The sequence below is a fragment of the Cherax quadricarinatus genome, chromosome 3, assembly GCF_038502225.1.
Source record: "Cherax quadricarinatus isolate ZL_2023a chromosome 3, ASM3850222v1, whole genome shotgun sequence".
NCBI classification, from domain to species: domain Eukaryota; kingdom Metazoa; phylum Arthropoda; class Malacostraca; order Decapoda; family Parastacidae; genus Cherax; species Cherax quadricarinatus.
This window is the reverse complement of record NC_091294.1, coordinates 72,823,499-72,838,750: the sequence shown is the minus strand read 5'-3', so window position 1 is coordinate 72,838,750 and position 15,252 is coordinate 72,823,499. Positions and strand designations below refer to the sequence as shown.

Below are 15,252 nucleotides of genomic sequence, written 5' to 3'. Positions count from 1 at the left end.
ACCACCTGACACAGCACCACCACCTGACACAGCACCACCACCTGACACAGCACTACCACCTAACAGAGCACCATCACCTGACACAGCACCACCACCTGACACAGCACCACCACCTAACACAGCACCACCACCTGACACAGCACCACCACCTGACACAGCACCACCTAACACAGCACCACCACCTGACACAGCACCACCACCTGACACAGTACCACTACCTGACACAGCACCACCACCTGACACAGCACCACCACCTGACACAGCTCCACCACTTGACACAGCACTACCACCTAACAAAGCACCACCACCTGACACAGCACCACCACCTAACACAGCACCTCCACCTGACACAGCACCACCACCTGACACAGCACCACCACCTGACACAGCGCCACCACCTGACACAGCACTACCACCTAACAGAGCACCACCACATAACACAGCAGTACCACCTGACACAGCACCACCACCTGACACAGCACCACCACCTGACACAGCACCACCATCTGACACAGTACCACCACCTGACACAGCACCACCACCTGACACAGTACCACCACCTGACATAACACTACCACCTGACACAGTTCCACCACCTGACACAGCACCACCACCTGACACAGCACCACCACCTGACACAGCACCACCACCTGACACAGTACCACCACCTGACACAGCACCACCACCTGACACAGTACCACCACCTGACACAGCACCACCACCACCTGACGCAGCACCACCACCTGACACATCACCACCACCTGACACAGCACCACCACTTGACACAGCACCACCACCTGACACAGTACCACCACCTGACACAGCACCACCACCACCTGACGCAGCACCACCACCACCTGACGCAGCACCACCACCACCTGGCACACCACCTGACACAGCACCACCACCTGACACAGCACCACCACTACCTGATACAACACCACCACCACATGACACAGCACCACCACCTGACACAGCACCACCACCTGACACAGTACTACCACCTGACATAGCACCACCACCACCACCTGACACAGTACCACCACCTGACACAGTACCACCACCTAACACAGCACCACCACCTGACACAATACCACTACCCGATACAGTACCACCACCTGACACAGCACCACCACCTGCCACAGTACCACCACCTGACAGAAGTACCACCACCTGACACAGTAACACCAGCTGACACAGCACCACCACCTGACACAGTACCACCACCTGACACAGTACCACCACCTGACACAGTACCACCACCTGACACAGCACCACACCACCTGACACAGCATCACCACCACCTGACACAGTACCACCACCTGACGCAGCACCACTACCTGACAGCACCACCACCACCTGACACAGCACCACTACCTGACACAGCACCACCACCTGACGCAGCACCACCACCTGACATAGTACCACCACCACCTGACACAGTACCACCACCTGACACAGCACCACCACCTATCAGCACCACCACCTAACACAGCACCACCACCTGATACAGCACCACCACGTGACACAACACCACCACCTAACACAGCACCACCACCTAACACAGCACCACCACCTAACACAGCACCACCACCTGATACAGCACCACCACGTGACACACCACCACCTAACACAGCACCACCCCATGTTGAAAGAGAGTAACAAGTGGGGTGAGGTAGGCTGAGACAGTGGAGCTGGAATCACCCACTTCCCTCGTCACAGAGGCTCATAAGCAACGTTATTTACGTACAGATACGCATAAATACAATTACAGAGATTAACGTTGTTACAGTTATCACACAGAGTACCCCAGAAAACTTAACGGAGTAACTTATTTCCACTTCGATCCTTATAATATCTTATAATTTAGGCCTGCTCTTGTTGCCACACCTCGTTCAAAATTTGATCGTAAGGCTAGTTAGTTGTTATCAGTTAGTAAGATAAAATTATATAGTTCTAATCAGTTAAGTTAGGCTAGGTATGTAGGTGTCAGTATCTTAAAGACACATGTGCAACAGTTAGGTATCTTCATTCAGAAACGCTTCGCCTACACAGAATAACTTAATTATCAACTTGTCTGTACTGCATACCATCATATTCACAGTAACGTAAGTATAGACATTGTTGTATTTCTATAGGTCTACAACTTGGCAATATAGGCGTCAGGAGACCAGAGTTTGGGTCAGCCGCGCAGTAATGAAGATGCGGCAATAATTTCGTGTCTCGAAGTCTTAGTGTAGCCTAAGTGGCACATTTTTTTTCACCCCTGCGTCTTAAGTTCAAGGATATTCCATTTTTAAAACCTCAGTGTATGGTTCCACGCCCTGTGGTGGCGTGTCAGGTGGTGGCACTGTGAGTGCCACCAGGTAAGTACTCCAGTACTACAGGTAAGTCAACATAACCTGTACGGCGTTAGAAACTGCGCAATTATTAGAAACAGTGAGGTTTTGCTGGTTCGCGAACTCGTAACAACACTATTGCAAACCACATGCCATGAGTTCAATCCCCGCCCGTTCCCTGGCTTGATAGGTTTTACTGGACTTGTCTGAGAGTCGACTGAGAGTCGACTGAGAGTCGACTGAGAGGACTGAGAGGCTTCATCGTGATGTGGAAGCCACGTTAAGATATACACCCAGATACACTAGTCTATACCTTGTTAACTCCACTGGGATCATTTCTACAAACCAATCATACAAGGATTGGCGAAGACTGGGATTCAGCGTGGGTTGTGACTGAGTTAGCGTGGGTTGTGACTGACTTAGCGTGGGTTGTGACTGACTTAGCGTGGGTTGTGACTGACGAGGGTATTGATTAATTAGGACAGTCAAGCAAAGAACTTTTTGTCGACACCACCTGACACAGCAGCACCACCTGACACATCAGCACCACCTGACAGAGCACCACCACCCGACACAGCAGCATCACCGGACACAGCAGCACCGCATGACACAGCAGCACCACATGACACAGCATCACCTGACATAGCATCACCTGACACAGCAGCACCACCTGACACAGCAGCACCACCTGACACAACAGCACCACCAGACACAGTACCACCACCTGACACATCACCACTACCTGACACAGTACCACCACCTGACAACTTACCACCCCCTGACATCCTCCACAGCACCACCTAGAGGTTTGTACCCAAAAGTAACAGAAATTACTAGAAAGCGAGGATGAGCCCTTGGTTCACTCAAAGGTGTATAGCGGCCAAAACTATGTGTGCTAGATAATGGAAAAAGTATAGAAGGCAAAGGACCCAGGAGAATAATACGAGCAGTCATAGAGCAAGAAATGAATATGCACAGGTAAGAAGGGAGGCCCAACGACAGTACGAAAACGACATAGCAGCGAAAGCCAAATCTGATCCGAAACTGTTGTACAGCCACATCAGGAAGAAAACAGCAGTCAAGGACCAGGTAATCAGGCTGAGGAAGGAAGGAGGAGAGATCACAAGAAACAACCGAGAAGTATGTAATAAGCTCAACATGAGATTCAAAGAAGTGTTCACAGAAGAGACAGAAAAAGCTCCAGAAAGACGGAGAGGTGGGGGTACACCAAGTTTTGGACACAATACATACAACCGAGGAAAAAGTGAAGTGAAGAGACTGCTATGCGAGCTAGATACCTCAAACGCCATGGGGCTCGATAATATCTCTCCATGGGTCCTGAGAGAGGGAGCAGAGGTGCTATGTGTATCATTAACATCAACCTTTAACACATCTAACAAAACAGGGCAACTACCTAAAGTATGGAAGACAGAAAATGTAGTCTCAATCTTTAAAAAATGAGACAGACACGAAGCATTAAACTATAGACCAGTGTCACTGACATGTATAGTATGCAAAGTCATGGAGAAGATTATCAGGAGAACAGTGGTGGAGTACCTTGAAAGATATGAGCTTATCAACGACAACCAGCACGGTTTCAGGGACGGGAAATCCTGTGTCACAAACCTACTGGAGTTCTATGACAGGGTGACAGCAGTAAAACAAGAGAGATAGGGGTGGATAGATTGCGTTTTCTTGGACTGTAAAACGGCTTTTGACACAGTTCCCCGCAAGAGATTAAGGCATAAGCTGTAAGGCCAGGCAAGTATAACAGGGAAGGCAATACAATGGATCAGGGAATACCTGTCAGGAAGACATCAGCGAGTCATGGTACGTGACGAGGTGTCAGAGTGGGCACCTGTAACGAGCGGGGTTCCACAGGGGTCAGTCCTAGGACCGGTGCTGTTTCTGGTATATGTGAACGACATGACTGAAGGAATAGACTCAGAAGTGTCCCTATTTGCAGATGATGTGAAGTTGATGAGAATAATTCAATCGGATGAGGATCAGGCAGAACTACAAAGGAATCTGGACAGGCTGCAGGCCTGGTCCAGAAACTGGCTCCTAGATTTCAACCTCACCAAGTGCAAAGTCATGAAGATTGGGGAAGGGTAAAGAAGACCGCAGACGGAGTACAGTCTAGGGGGCCAGAGACTACAAACCTCACTCAAGGAAAAGGATCTTGGGATGAGTATAGTACCAGGCACATCTCCTGAGGCGCACATCAACCAAATAACTGTTGTAGCATACGGGCGCCTAGCAAACCCAGGAATTGTTTTCCGACATCTCAATAATGAATCGTACAGGATCCTGTACATCGTGTGTCAGGCCTATATTGGAGTATGCAGCACCACTTTGGAATCCACACCTAGCCAAGCATGTAAGGAAATTAGAGTACTCGCAAAGGTTTGCAACAAGGCTAGTCCCGGAGCTAAGGGGCATGTCCTACGAGGAGAGGTTAAGGGAAATCGACCTGATGACACTGGAGGATACGAGAGATAGGGGGGATATTATAACGACATGCAAAATACTGAGAGGAATTGATAAGGTGGATAGAACAGGATGTTCCAGCAACAAGGGATCACAATTGGAAGTTGAAGACTCAGATGAATCACAGGGATGTTAGGAAGTATTTCTTCAGTCCCAGAGTTCTTAGGAAGTGGAATAGTCTGGGAAGTGATTAGTGGATGCAGGATCCATAAATAGCTTTAAGAAGAGGTAGGATAGAGCTCATCGAGCAGAAAGAGTGACCTAGTAGCGACCAGTGAAAAGGCAGGGCCAGGAGCTGTGAATCGACCCCTGCAACCACAACTAGGTGAGTGCAACTAGGTGAGTACAGCACTACCAGCTATCACCCTCTACAGCACCACCACCTCCTAACATCTTCCACAGCAACACCATCACCTAACGTCCTCCACAGCACCATCACCATCACCTGATAAAACTTCCACAACACCACCTGACGCAGCACCATTCTTTTTCAACCTTCACAGCGGGTCGTTCACACGTGATCTCTCACAGGTGGTCTTTCACAGGTGATCATGCACATTGATCGTACACAGGTGGTGCACAGTCGTACGCAAGTGGTGACACATTTAAGTGCTAGAGAAGCTTCGCAAAGGGTCACTAACTTACAGGTTTCACTGTGTAACCTGGGCCCTCTTCTGACCGGTTGTGTTAGTTGTTGAGTGATGGCTCTCTCACCTTCAGTGTTGCGTACACACACACACACACACACACACACACACATATCAATAACAATACTGCGACTAGCCGAGGACTCGAACCCATGTCATTTTGGCCCGCCCAGTGGTGAGCGAAAATCACACATGACGCTCTAACCCACAGGACCACGCAATCCTACAAGAATCACGCACCCAGCAGAGCTAGGTGTTTTACCGTGATCCGAGGACATATGGTGGTGTGGGTGCCTCTGAGCTAATTTCACTCTACTCCCCTTTTGGTGTACTAGCTCACCATGAGGCGGGCCAAAACGACATGGGTTCGAATTCTCGGCCAGTCGCAGTGTTGTTATTGATTCAATACCACTTGTTCGTGGTTACAATAATATAATATATATATATATATATATATATATATATATATATATATATATATATATATATATATATATATATATATATATATATATATATATATATTATTGTGACCACGAACAAGTGGTATTGGCCGAGGATTCGAACCCACGTCATTTTGGCCCTGCCTTGTGGTGAGTGAAAATCACATGACGCATTAGCCCACAGGATCACACAATCCTACATAAACCAAGCACCCAGCCAAGCTAGGTGTGTTACTCTTGGTCTGAGGACACATCGCACAACAAAGCAACACCTCGCACACGCGTGACGACACCCGACTCGGTGAAACCCATTTAATACTCTACCCAAGAATTAATAATTATCACTTGTTTAATGTATCATTAAATTCTTCCCAAATTTTATTAATTATAAATGAATCTAATTTATATAAACCAAAGGAAATATTCATATTATTTTCAAAACTGCTTTTTATTTAACATGATATCAACTGTTTATACATGGTATCACCTGTTTATACATGATATCACCTGTTTATACATGATATCACCTGTTTATACATGATATCACCTGTTTATACATGATATCACCTGTTTATACATGATATCACCTGTTTATACATGATATCACCTGTTTATACATGATATCACCTGTTTATACATGATATCACCTGTATACTGTGAACTTATTTGCTTATATATACACAAGTAATCGAAGACAAAATAGAGTAACTCAGAAAGAGGAGAAGAGGAAGAACAAGACGCTGAGTGAAGAGACAGACTTATTAAGAGAATAGAAGATGATCGAGCTGAGGGAAATCAAACAATGAATAATTGTTAATAGTAAGATGATGGAACCAAGTTAACGTAAATATTGCAAGTGACAGAGGATGTTATAAAGACTTTTTAGATCATTTTACAATATTTGTAAATAATTTATATATTTAAAAAAAAATCAAAGTAAAAGTCCATAAAAATAAATATTATTGTTGAATATTTCATATATTTTTAAAAAAAATATTACACCAGAAAGGAAAATTATTTAATGATTATATATGATTATTAAGGGTTAATAAAACGTGAATGTGGGAGAGGAAAATTAGAGGCGATACTCTAGAAGATTTTATACCAGTTAGGATATCAATTTAGACAGAAATTAGATGGTATTATTCTAACAGTGGGATTGAGTCTTCAAACAGACACAATAAAGCATCAGGTATAAAACAGAAAATCAGACTTCGGTAAGCGCGGAAGGTACGCTGGAATATGCGTAGAGATCGAAGCGATAGTTACAGAAAACCACAGAGAAATTTGTGAGGAATTAAGCAGATTTGAGGAGTCAGTCACTGAGAAAACAAGGTTAAAGGAAGAATGCATAGTTAAAGGAACTAATTAGCGTATATTAGAATTTATTTCCAAATGGAGGAAGTAATGAAAGTACCAAAAGTGTTAAATACGTGAAAAGTCATGGGGCCTGATGGTATGTAGCCAGAGGTACTGAAAGGAGAGGAAGAATTATGTGAACCCGTAGCCATGAACTACAGCATGCCGCTATAATAATAATGATAATAATAATAATAATAATAATAATAATAATAATAATAATATCTTCATTTACAAGTACATGTACAGATCATAGCTGACATCAATGACATACTACTATATAGAAAGCCGCTTGTTATGCAGAGCATTTCCCGCAAATTAGGTCAGTTTTGTCCCAGGATGCGACCCACACCAATCGACTAACACACAGTTACCCATTTTATTGATGGGTTAATATAGACAACCAGTGTAAGGAAACACGTCCTATGTTTCCATCCCTTCTCCGGGAATCGAGCCCGAATCCTCACCGTGTGACGCGAGAGCTTTTGCCACCAGGCCACGGAGCACCAAGACAAGAAGCCTAGCAGATAGCTGGAAAACTACAAAAGTGATCCCAGTATACGAGCAGGAGACAACCAAGATCCACTGAATCCTGTACAGGTATCTTTGATGCGTGTACTCTCCAAGTTACTGGAAAACATTGTTGGGAAAAGTCTGGTAGCACCTACAAATATCGACTAGTTTACAGAAAACCATCAAGGATTTATGGAAGGTAAGACTTGCCTTACTAACCTCTTGAAGTTCTATGATAGAATGACGGAAATCAAGCAAGAGAAAACAAAGATAGGTCAGCTGCATTTGACTCTGTGACTCACGAAATCGTAATGGCACGATTGCAAACCGCCCGTGGTATGGTTTGACTCTGTGCTCTACTAGAGACTGGCTCACAAATTTGAGGAGCAAACAGGGATATAAGGTAAAGTTATACAATGGATCAAAGAATACCTAATGAACAGAAGACACAGTATGATGATAAGAGATCTTTCAGAATGGGAAAGTGTAACAGGTGGGATTCCCCAAGGATTAGTTCTAGGGTCGTTAATATTCTTAGTTTATGTATATGACCTGCCAGAAGGGATTGCCTCAAATGTCTCAATGTTTACTGGTGGCATAAAACTAATGAGAAGAATTCAAACGAAAGAAGATAGTGAAAGCAGCAGAGGGACATGAATAAAATGAAAGAATGGTCGAACTAGTGGTTACTGGAGTTCAACCCAAGCAAGTGCAAGGTCATGACAAACTGTGGATGGAAATAGGCGGCAACTCACGAAATACAGCTTTAGAGGCGAGAAACTGCAAAAATATCCCTCAAGAAGATCTTGGAGTGAGCATCACACCCAACATATCACCCGAGGTGGACATAAATCACATAACATCTGTAACGTATGAGGGCAGCTAATCTCAGAACTGCCTTCAGAAACCTTAGTAGAGAATATTTCAGGACTCTCTACATGACTTGCGTGCGGCTCCCATCTGATCAGACATCTTTGTCAACTAGAAAAGGTGTAAGGGTTTGTAACCAAACTTTCCCAGACCTGAGAGGATTAAGTTAAGAGGACAGACTAAAGGAACCAAACTTGACGACTTTACAAATAAGTACGATTAGCAGAGACATAATTACGACATTCAGAGTACTCAGAGGCTTTGGCAGAGCAGATGAGGGGCAGATTTTTGAAGTGAGAAGCGATGGGACATAGACAGAACCTATAAACACAAATAAGCCTTAGGGACGGAAGAATTTAATTTTTTCTGTCGCAGTGTGGAAAATGAATGGAATGAGCTAAATGAAGAAATGGTAGAGGCAAACTTAATGCACTGTTTCAAAAGTAGGTATGACACGGTCCATGTGGTAGGAAGCCAATAATTTCTGCAATTTTAGTTTTAGAGGTGGGTCAAGAGCTGAGAATCAACCCCTGTAAATGCAGTTGTGTAAGTACAACTTGTGTACACACACACACACACACTAACATAAAGTACATCACAAGTACTTGTACATGGTACCTACGTCTATAGAAGAAGTACGTAGGAACTGGTAAAGAAAACCATTTTGAAGCAAGACACGTTTTAATTGAAACTGACAGGAGACTCCAGCAGTGGTCCGTCTGCCTCGCCCTCCTGACTCGGACTCGGGTACTATAGTACATAAACAATAGCTTACCTGATAGTCCAGCGATACGTTTAAATATAAATGTGATATCTGGTTTCTTGTATTAAAGCGCTATCGGCATGCGAGCTAGACTGAGATAAATGAATTCATTAACATTACGCCATGCAGCTCTGCAGGAAATCTTATTTGAATTCTTAATTCGATTTTGCGTCATGGAAAATATTAAGTTGATGCAAATGAGAAAGTTGTAAAAATAGAGAGATCATAGAAGTAATTAATAATCAGTAATGCACAGAGTCAGCAAAATCAGCAGAGGCATCAATATTCAGCAGACTCTCGCAAGAATTTTTTTTACATTCTTTAATTTTGTATACAAACAATCTTATTAAAACTGTAACCTGGTAAGGAAGCAGGTTATTTACTTTTCCAAGACCCGAACTCGTGAAAAGAAATTTACAGCCGCAAAATATTAAATATATTACATCTGTGTAGGCTGAAAACTCTGTGATTAATTTTGCATACGTGATATTTAAAATAACATAAAAATAACTTTGATGCACAGAAACTCAATTATAACATTTGCTGAATAGCATTTCCAAAAAGATTATAAAGAAAATACACTGAATTTAATAAACAAGACTTGTGATACATTAAATATACCACATACGTAATTAAATATATAAAGGATATTGACACCGAGATCTGCTAATACGAAATTTCCTTACGTTTTCTCAGACTAAAAATCTGACCGAGAAGACGAGTGGCTGAGGACGTGAAGATTTGCTATATGACGTATATTTCTAGATCTAACTTCATATGTGAACTAACTTGGGCTGTATCAGTTCTTTGATCAGAAAAAAGTGTAGTAACAGTAGATATACTGTCTTTTGTTAGTTTTTTAGTCATCATTATCACCAGCACCATTTTTTTAGTCATTATAGTCTTGATGGACTGAACACATCGACTCCAGGCTGAGGGACTGATTACCTCAAACTCCTCCTAATCTTCCACTGTTATTCTCTGTACTGGACTGAAGAAGCCACTGGCTGGCGAAACGTTTCCTCACTAAAGATTCCCATATGTTGCACAAGTGTCCCAGTCTTCAACTTGTCGGTTTTCAAAACCATTCTCATCATACCTGCGCACCCACCACCTAACCTGACCCATTATATATACTCCGTGTGTTCTGTTTCTGTATTTGATTAAAAAAAACTGATTAGCTCAACATCTTAATAAATGACATTGTTATCGTAATGCATATGTGTCTTTCTTGGATAGTTGCCAGTGTTAGCTGCTATTACCTCGGTGAGAGAAAGAGAGAGAGAGAGAGATTTAGATTTATATTCTTTGGGTTTAACTCCAATCGACTTCACCAGGACCCTTAAGACCGCATGTAAATACGTTTAGAGAGAGTACACTTCTCGGTGTATATATCCTGTGTATACTTCACAACAGAATCTTCAACATAACACCGGGACTTAATATTACACAGATATGTTCAACTCCTTTACCAATCATCGCCTCTGTTATAACACTAATAAGTATTCATTCATAGCCAAATATTGCTTACTGTTTCCAGGAGTTACTATATGTCTCTATTGGCCGTAATTTGTCTCGTCCTCTGTTATAACTTATATTTTTAAAAGGGTGGACCGGTAAGGCAACTGAAGACCTCTATCAGATGACCAAAAATTCCATCTGTAGGTCATCATATGACTCAGTCCCGCGTCAGGAAACATATGAACTGTTTCCTGATAAACCTTACCTAACCTAACCTTCCGTGCGGCCAACTCTGCTTTTCAGCGGTGAAAAGTAGCAATAAATGGTCGTCTATACGAGATTTTTTGCCTTCATCTTTCGGCTCATTCCAAAATTCGGTTGCTTATCTGGCTTTAAAGCCTATTGTCTACACCAAGGTCATTAAGACTAGATATCACTTGTTCACTAATAGTCAGAATTGCCTTAACCCCTAAAATACGAAATAAAGCAAAATCAGTGTATATACACTGAGAGACATACACCTCTCAGTATATATACCCTGTGTTGCCAACCTCGAACCATATCATATATGTTAAAAGATACGCCAATTGTCGTTAAGATAACAGCACCGTAATGGTCTACCTCGACCACAATCTGTTTGACACTGTCAGAACTTCAAATTCGATATTTTGTACCCTTTCGTGTGGCATTGGCCTCATTTGCATTTAAAGTGAAATTTCTCAGACTGGCTTAAAACTTACCAGCTGTAATCCCACAGACTTTGAGAGAAAGAAAGAGGGTATTAAGGGAAGGAGACGCAATGAAGTCAGTGGATGAGAGGAGAGACCAGGAATGGATATGGTAGGCGGGATTAATGAAGCCGAAGGTAATTATAAAGACGATATGGATAGTTAGTTGTTAATTGGGGTTAAAGTCTCAGTAACGCTTCTTAAAACCTGTTCACCACAGTTGCCAACACTCTAAACTATTCACTGAGTAAATAGTCAGCGAATATTCAAGACTGAGATAATTATTTGTGTAAGGACAACACTACGATCCAGGCTGCCAGTCGCAGGAGTTGTGTATTGCAAGATAGAAGGGCATTTTAACTTTAGTTTCGGCACGTCTGGCAAGACAGTAAGGGTGAAAGCAATTTTTTTTAGATCACTCAACCTTGGTGGGACACAGCCGGTGTGTAAAAAAAAATCTATACAATATTTGGGCATTAAGGCGTAGGAAGTTTGTCCGAAAATTTCAAGAATGAACCAATAGTTAAGGAGTTGGTAAAAAAACCTAAAAGAAATTTATGAGTTCAAATAATAGTGCTGAAAGTTTTTCTAATGGTAAAAGTGACATGACAAAAGTGAGGGAAACCAATGTTGTGTAAAGTAACTCAGGGAAGTTTCAAATTTGTATCCAAATATTTCTATATTTTTGACTTAACAACTTGTAAGTGGAAACAAATATTTTGAAAAAAGTTAGTTATTTTATTCAACTCCAAATTAATTTAAGTAAAAATCCTGGTGTTTAAGGCTGGTGGTCCATTGGACAGAGTGATGCGCACTGTGGTCAGTTCACACAGGACTGGGCATGGCAACTCAGGATCGAGTCCTGGCCAAGCCGCAGTTCTGTTAATGTTATATATATATATATATATATATATATATATATATATATATATATATATATATATATATATATATATATATATATATATATATATATATATATATATCATTAACATATAACGCTTTCACCATCACTCTCTTGCCAGAAGTGCAGAAACCACAGTTAAGATGTCCCTCCACTTTCAACACCCAAAACCTTGAGATTGCAGGCACTGTACCTCCTACCTCCAGGACTCGAGTCCGGCTTGCCGGTTAATAATATAATAATAATAATATGTTTATTTACTACAAGTACATGTACAAGGTATACAGACCATAGCTGATATCAGTGACATACTACTATATAGAAAGCCGCTTGTTATGCAGAGCATTTCCCGCAAATTAGGTCAGTTTTGTCCCAGGATGCGACCCACACCAGTCGACTAACTCCCAGGTTCCCATTTTACTTATGAGGAAAATAGACATCCGGTGTAAAGATACAGGCCCAGTGTTTCTACCCTCGCTGGAAATCGAACCCAGACCGTCGCCGTGTGAAGAGAGAGCTTAAGCCACCAGACCACGGGGTTTCCCTGAATCCCTTTGTAAATATAACTTACTCACACACCAACAGCATGCCAGGTAAATAAAACCACTTGCCTCCAATCACTCCCATTTAACACGCTCACACACCCCTGTTGGATGTCTAAGACCCTCGCGTACAAAACCTCCTTCACCCACTGGTTCCAGCCTTTCCTAAGGCCGTCCCAACCCGCCTTCCCTCCAATACAGATTTACACACCCTTCCAGTCATCCTATTTTGCTTCATTTTTTTTCTAAATACCAGAAGAACCTTAACAACCCCTCCTCAGCCCTCTGGATAATACTTTTAGTAACTCTGCACCTTCTTCTAATCTCCAAACTACGGATTTTTTGTCTAATATTCACACCGCACATTGCCCTAAAACACATCTCCATTGTCTCCAGCCTCCTGGTTGCTGCAACATTCACAACCCATGCTTCACATCCAATTAGAGTGTTGATTACCACTTCACTCTTATACAATTCCCTTTTTGGCTCCATGGATAATGTTATATTTCTCCATGGATGTCTCAGTGCACCACCCACCTTTTTCATCTAGTCAGTTCTATGGTTCACCTCATCCCAGATATCTGAACACATTCACTTCCTCCATATTCAGCCCTTCCAATCTTATATCCAACCTTTCATTATCTAAACTTTGTTATTACCCTCATCACTTTGGTCTTTCCAATGTTCACTTCTTGTTTTACATACCCTCTCAAATTCATTAACCATCATTTGCAACTTTTTTTTCAGAATCTCCCGAAAGTACAGTGTCATCAGCAGAAAGCAACTGTGACAACTCCCACTTTGTATTAAATTCTATTTTAATACCACCCCTCTTCCTAACACCCTAAAATTCATTTCTTTTACTACCCCATCTATAAATGAATTAAACAACCATGGAGACATCACGTATCCATTACTGGAAAAATAATCTCCCTCTCTCTCTCTCCTACTTAATCTAATCTGAACCTTACTATCCTCATAAAAACTCTTAACTGCTTTCATTAGCCTTCCACCTATTCTATACACTTGCTACATCTACGACATTGTTTCCCTATGCACCTTATCATATACCTTTTTTAAAACCATAAATGCAACGACAACGTCCTTACCCCTTGATCTATACACTCTCTACCCTTTCTAAAACCTCTATGTTCATCTGCGATACTGCTCTCCGTTTTACCCTTAATTCTTTCAGGTAATAACTCTACCGTACACTTTACCTGGAATACTCAGTAGTCTTATTTCCCTATAATTCTTACTCTCTCTTTTTTTTTTTTGACACTGTTTAGCATGATGGATTAAAATATAAACTCTGTACCTCCTTTCATTTCACAATAAATATGATAAAATTGTTATTTAACTTTTTTGATGACCGCACGATGCGTATACGATTTAGTAATCAATGTTCGGACTATTTCACCTTATATGCAGGTGTTCCTCAGGGATGTCCTATCTCCTACACTATATATTCTTTACACAAATGATTTACCAGAACAACTATATCCAAATACACTTACACTATCCTATGCAGATGACATTACACAATTCACAACACATGAAAACATTAGATTCTTAGCACGCAGAACACAACGGGAGGTCGACAGGATTACTGCATGGGAATTACAATGGAGAGTTAAAACCAACCCGAACAAATCAAAGATAACGTACTTTCACAGAAGGCGAGAAGTCCCAATTCCCATCGAACTCAAGATGAGCACCTCCCGCACACCTATCCCACGCACCTCTTCCACAATTATCCTTGGGGTTACCTTAGACAATAGCTTAAACTTTCAAACCACACATCACTGCCAAGACTGCAATGGCTAAGATTGCACTCTTGAAGCTTTATAAGCTAAAAGGAATGCATCCTAAGACAAAATTACACCTCTATAAAGCCATCATTCGACCTCTTCTTACATATGCTCCACTTGCTTTGACGTTAACTGCTAAAACAAACGCTTTAAAATTCCAACGTATCCAGAATCGAGCATTACGTTGGGTGTTGGGAGTGAGGTGGGACGATTTCACCACCAGTGATTCTCTTCATCTCACAACCAACACACCAGCTCTGAACGAGTACTGGAAGACACTAAGTGACAAACAACTTGACAGACTTGAGACATACCATGACTATTAGACTTCATATTTAGGAGACACTGTCAGGCGTCCTTATAATAATGTAAATCTCTTCTC

The 15,252-nt window shown here is 42.1% G+C and overlaps 1 protein-coding gene across 1 annotated transcript in view; it reads left to right on the top strand.

Moving 5' to 3' along the window:
- The window catches only part of LOC128684022 (uncharacterized), a 319,563-nt gene that overhangs the window by 89,807 nt on the left and 214,504 nt on the right, over positions 1–15,252 (top strand). The gene's annotated exons all lie outside the window — the stretch shown is intronic.